General features: G+C 35.9%; 1 pseudogene across 1 annotated transcript; it reads right to left on the bottom strand.

The window, feature by feature from the left end:
- Window positions 1-632: 632 nt before the first annotated feature.
- On the bottom strand, window positions 633-6,176 carry LOC145093844 (putative disease resistance RPP13-like protein 1; annotated as a pseudogene). The gene is made up of 3 exons (XR_013703109.1): window positions 1,873-6,176; window positions 1,160-1,246; window positions 633-969 (listed from the first exon to the last, which is right to left on the bottom strand). The product of XR_013703109.1 is annotated as a putative disease resistance RPP13-like protein 1 (transcript).
- Window positions 6,177-6,401: the final 225 nt, after the last annotated feature.

Below are 6,401 nucleotides of genomic sequence, written 5' to 3'. Positions count from 1 at the left end.
GGTCCGGTCCGGGTTTCGGTTTCGGTTCGGGTATTCGGTTTAAATGCAGATCCCTGCTTACAAAAGAATGGAAAAACTTGTACAAAAGCAAATTAGAGTAACAAAATTCCAATACAAGATGCATGTGTAGTACAAAGATTGAGTGGTTCCAAGAATTTATGTAAAAGAGCGGTTAACACCATAGACTACGAGTCACAAACACAAATTTATTTTACTTCACAAAATATAAAGTGAGCCTAAAGGCTTGATGATTGCTTCTAATTTAGCATCTAAAGCTAAGTATATGCTCATGTAGCTCCTTCTAACTCTCTAATTTGATTAAACATTTAAAGCTGAACAAAAGTTTGTTGTTAAGTTATGAATTTATCAAACATCAAAACATTATGATATGACTAATTATTAAGCATCATGCATAGTCTTTCTAGACAAAGAAATGTGGTGTTAATATTATCACCTTAAATAAAATATATACTTACTTTATGTACATTTTGCATTGCTATTAATATAATCTAGTCTTTTGTACACCTTAAAAAGGATTGTCATTTTATAGGAGGAAGTCTCGAAAGGACATCACTCCCAATTAAACAGCAATCAGGTGTCTACAATAGAATTAGAATAGTAGTATCATTAGATGTCAATCAAATACTAATGCATCCAAAGAATGTATACAAGAATGGAGAGTGGGAAAAGGCAAAAAAGGTACAAAAAAAATTAAATTAAAAAAAAAAAAAAAGTCAAATCTAGTCGTAAATGAAAAGTAAAAGTGCATTTTGTCTGTTGGCAAATAATACTTTCAGAAAGCAAGATGAGTTACTAAATTTATGAAAATCAAAAGTTACATCGACTCTATTTTTAACTTCTTGGAACAGCAGATGAAGTTCTCTGTTTTTGCTATGTTTTTGCATAACCTTTATAGGATGTCTCTTGATGAAAACAAGAACTTCTCTTCCTCTTTGGGTTTAATCAAATCTAGAAAACAAGTAAATATCAGAAAATCAATCAAATAATTCCTATTGAGTTTGCCTTTAGAAATTAAGTAATCAATTTCACAATGAGATAAATGTATACCTATATATCAAGATTCTATTTTAAACAAATTTAGAACAAGAAAAACTGAAGTAAAAATTTATAGGGGTTTGTGAGTCTGATAGAAGCAAACCTTGTAAACAGAAGCAGCACCATATAAAAGTCTTCCTTTGAAAACCATCAAATTGCGTTCACTGACCTTTCATCTTTTATTGCTTGGCTGTAAGTGTGTAAGTGTGAGAATAATACATTTGAACTCGCTTAATTAGCCATGAATTTAAATTAAATACTGTCGAAATGAAATTAGACAAATGTACACCTAAAGATAAAGAAGAATTCTGTTCATAACAGTTTCGCAAATATATGGAATCATATTTTGAAGAATTAAAGGTGTGAAAATAGACGTATTTAATGAAAATCCATTATCATTAATCATGGGTCAATTGCATCACTTGTTACACAACATATAGATTGGCATTATAACATGGGTTCAACCCTGGTGGCTCTTAGACGATACATCATCAAATATATTCATGATTTTAACATACTTGAGCCGGTTTGTCTATACTTCATTAAATTATTATTATCATAATTTTATAACTATGTTGTACTACAACTTTAACAAATAATTAAAATTCTACAACCAATCCTATTTCAAGTTATTTGGCTGACTAACTATTTCGATTCATTTTGCAATTCATCGTGATATGTAGACACAAACATAATTTTTGATGAAATACATATTTCTATTGAAACTTTATTTATATAAAGTTTGTTGGAATGAGCAAATTAACTTACTAAATATATACAAAGTGAAACTAAAAGAAGTCATGAGAGCGGGTGTACCTTGACAATAAAGTTGTAATTACTGGTGTATGTTGAAGCAGGGGATAAGGGAGATGTGGGGCCAATAAGAGCCTCCTCTACTAATCCTTTCTTTCAGATTTGGGCATCCAAATATCCACAATATCAGAAGTGAAGGCAACAACTTTTCTGGAAGATCTTTCGTCTTTGGGCAGGTGAAGATGAAGAGACGTTGGAGGGAGGTGAGGTGTTGGAGTCCCGTAGAAACCAATTCCAGTTTCCTAAAATTTTGTATTCGAAGAGAAGTAAGAGACGAAGGAAGAATGTGGAACAATTGATCGAAATTTTTAGCATCATCAAATGGTCCACCATATAATATTAGGTCAACAAGTGATGTTGGAAAATTCTGTGGGCCCCACTCTGAGATGGGCTTCTTCAACCCTCCTATTTCAAGCCGACACAATTTCGGAGGCCAAAGCCCACGAGGAAAGGATGCATCCATACTTGTACACTTTTGAATTGTCAGTCTGTTAACGAGGTGAGATTCGGTAACTCAAGGTCAGGAAATGACTCCATATTTGAACATTCTTCTATTGTCAGTCTGGTGAGGTGAATGAAGGAACATTCTCCTCCTCGCAACTCCTTTTCTGGTAGTTCCTTACAACCAGCAATGGAAAGTGTCTTGAGCTTCTGCCACCTTCCTGTTAGGAAGGAGACAAATGTAATTGAATCATAATACCGAATATGCAAATCCTCCACATTATCTGGAAAATTGCAATGCTCTAAGCTGTTACAATAGTATACAAGTAATGTCCTAAGAGATGTTAGGTAGCTCCCACAATTATCCTCTTCTTTCTCTCCTAAACTCACCAAATTTGAACAAGACGATACATGCAATGTCCTTAAATTCACAAGAACCTTACTTGCCTCTGATTCAGATTCCCACAAGTATCTTATTTCCTCACACCCTCTGATGCTTACTTCTTCAACTGCCCCAAGATAATCTGTAACACCTCTCCAAAGTTCATCAGTAAGCCCTGAAATGCCAGATATTTCCAACTTTGTGATAGATGAAGCTACATGAACCAGACTTGTCAACACACCATGACCACATTCTGTTAGGTATAGAACCCTCAGTGAAGATAGTACTCCAAGTGATACTTGAAGTAGATTAGGACAACTTTGTATAGTAAGCTCTTGAAGGGATGGAAACGTAGCATGTCCAACCCCACCACTTTCTGCTGACCATACCTTCCACCCCTTCATATCAACAAAACGTAGAATTTCAAGTGAAGGGAATGCAGGACTAGAAGTCCCAAGAAACTCCAAACCCACAACTTTCACCTCATCCATGCCTTCAATAATCAACTCCTTAAGTGATGGTAGTTGCCCGAGTGATGGTAGAGATGTACATGTTACACAGTTACGTATTGACACACGAGTCAACCGAAGAAATGAGGGATCTCCAACCCAATTTGGAAACTCTATACCCCTATATAACCTGATATCAAGCTTTTTTAAAGTGTCAGTATGAGGCTTCAACTCACTTAGCACCTCCTTTTCATTTGTTTCCGTTCTAAATGAATTAAACACATTACCCCAATCTAACTCTAACTCACTAAATCGATTTTGGGATAAGTTCGCCTCATTTGCGTTCATCGCATTTTGCACGTTGCCAAGCTCCAGAATTGAAACTTTCCCATGGAGATTTTTCAAATTTTTAAGGTTTGTTAATGCAAAACGGTTCTCCATTCCAACAATGATCTTGGTGAGAGTGCGTAGGCTTTTCAACTCACCAATCCCTAAGGGCATCTTCTTCAAAAGTGGAGTATCCCTACAGTCAAAATGCTGTAGATTTTGAAGCTTTGAGAAGCTTTTTGGTAATTTAATTAATTTATGACAGCAAGAAACATTCAGCGTCTGTAAATTATAAAGATTGCAGACATTTTCCGGTAAATGTGTGATCCATGTTCGAGATAAATTAAGATACCGCAAGTGCTTCAAACTACCAATGAACTCAGGTACCCACCATATGTTAAGATTACTCAAACTTAGGACCCTTAACAATGGTAACTCATGAAGTAAGTCATTCAAGACCTTATTTGATAAGTAAAATACATCCCAACTTTCTACCACCCCAACAGATAACGCTAAGAATGTTCTTAAACTTTTAGCTCCCTTGAATGGCTCGAACCTTTTGTTACTCATGTAATTCTCACAAACAAATGACATATGGCGGTGAATTTCCATAGATTCCTTCCTAGATTCCTTCTTCATCCCAATGTCTAACCTTGAAAAAAAATCTCCAGCAACAGACATGGCCAAGTCATTCATAAGATCATGCATCACAAACAAAGATTCATCATTAGAAGATTGTTGAAAGAAGGACCTCGACAACAGCTCATCAAAATATTTGAATCCCAAGCGTTCCATGGACTTGCTTGTAGTAGAGTGTTGCAAAAACCCTTCTGCCATCCACAACAAAATCAACTCCTCCTTGTCGAACACATAGTCCCTGGGGAACAAGGAGCAATATGCAAACAACAGCTTCAAAGAGGCAGAAAGATCAAGATAGCTTAGTCTAAGAGCCAGAAGAATATCATCTCCATTTTCCAACCTCCATATTTCACTACCCAACAGCTCCTTCCATTCTTCCTCATCTGTTTTTGTCCTCAATAACCTCCCAAGTGTTTGTAAAGCCAAAGGCAAGCCATCACATTTTTTCACAAACACTTCACCATATGGTCCAAGTGTTGGATGTGAATCAAAGTTATCTACACCCAATGCATGTTGAGCAAATAATGACAATGCATCATCATGTGACAGACCCTGCAAACAATCATGATGAGAGAAACCCAGCTTTCTGAGCAATTGCTCCTTCCGAGTTGTCATGATAATTCTACTTCTAGGAGACCCTACAAGAAATGGGCCCACTAATTTCTCCCAATCATTATAGCTTTCAGACCATACATCATCTAAAACTATTAGAAATAGTTTGTTCTGAAGTTTCTCTTTAAGAGCTTCTTGAAGCAGATTTAAATCTGCAAATTCCTTGTTTTCCCCAGTTATAGATTGATAGATAACTCTGCTTATGTTGGGGATACTGAACTCATCAGAAACACAAACCCAAGCCTTGATTTCAAAGTAATCATTCACTTCCTTTTCTTCATACAACATTCTAGCTAGAGTTGTTTTACCAACTCCACCCATACCAACTATGGGAACGAGGCTGAAGTTTTGACTCCCTGATTCATCTTTATCCCCCAACAGCTTCTCAAGCAATTTTTTCTTATCACTTTCACGTCCAACAATACGACTTGCACCCACCAAAGACGTCTCATATCTTTCAATTCTTCGCTTTTCATTTGTAATCACACTCAAACCAAGATTATTTTTTGCCTCCACTAATTCTTGTAACTTGGTGGCAATATCATCTAACTTGGCATGCATCCTATTACTTTGTGAGAAACTTGTGCAACAACTTGGGATTAGCTTTCTTACCATGCTGGTGGAGGCTCCAGATTCCCGGGTCAACTCACGATGAATAGCTTCGGTTGCCAAGTCATCAAGTAGGTCGTCAATGTCGTAAGCCAAATGTTGGAGACCATTCAGCCATCTTTTAATAGCTTCATTATTTATTTCCTTCTGAGAAGCATCGTTAAGAAGATCTTGGATCTGGTCTAATGTCTTTTTCAATTTCTTGAGCTCAGAATCAATTCCCTTTGAACGAGCGATCTTCTTCAAGGGTTCAGAAGCCAGCTTTTCAAAGACCACTGTCAAGAAGGCAGAAAGAATGCTTTCAGCCATTTAAGGTAAGAGCAGAGAATATAGTAGAGATGTGGATGAAAGGATGCATACGTGAAAATGATTTCAATTATTAAGAGATGTTGATGAACTGCAATTTCAATTATTGTTTACAGTAAAAAGATGTGGATTAAATTAATGCCCACCACAAATTTGTGGCCCCTAAAATTGCAAGTTGCTTGAGAAGTTTCAACGAAAAGATAATAGATTGAAAATTGTTTACCAAACATTGAAAACTGAAACTTGACGATGTAAAAGTCCCATGGACCCATACTCAGTGGACAAGAATCAGCTATTTAAAAGATTCGAGTTTTCTTCATGGCCTTCTTCTCTTACTACAACGTTACCAACTCCGGCAGCCATCAATTGTTGTTACATTTCGACAGAGATAAACATTGCCGACCAGAATCCTCCACCATCTGGTCTCCTCTTCCACCAATTTATGTTTACTGTGAGGAGTCAAAGCCAATGCTCAGCAGCGATTCCGCGGCGGAGACAGAAATTTCTGAACTCCCCCATGATTCGTCATTGGTCAAAATTTTGATGAGTAGCTATTTGTTTTACTTATACACTTTTTGTTATGATAAAAAACGATGTGACGTCCCCTTTTTATTTTTTTAATAAACTTAAATTTATAATATTGAATAACCATTTTCTTAAGTTACAACCTCGTGTTAAAACCATTTTAACTATTATTTGTTAATTTTTCTTAAATTCAAATATATATATATATATATATATATATATATATATATATATATATATAT

Source organism: Lactuca serriola, chromosome 3, assembly GCF_051521515.1.
Source record: "Lactuca serriola cultivar US96UC23 chromosome 3, Lser_US96UC23_V15, whole genome shotgun sequence".
Classification (NCBI taxonomy): Eukaryota; Viridiplantae; Streptophyta; class Magnoliopsida; order Asterales; family Asteraceae; genus Lactuca; species Lactuca serriola.
This window is presented reverse-complemented; position numbering and strand designations above follow the sequence as displayed.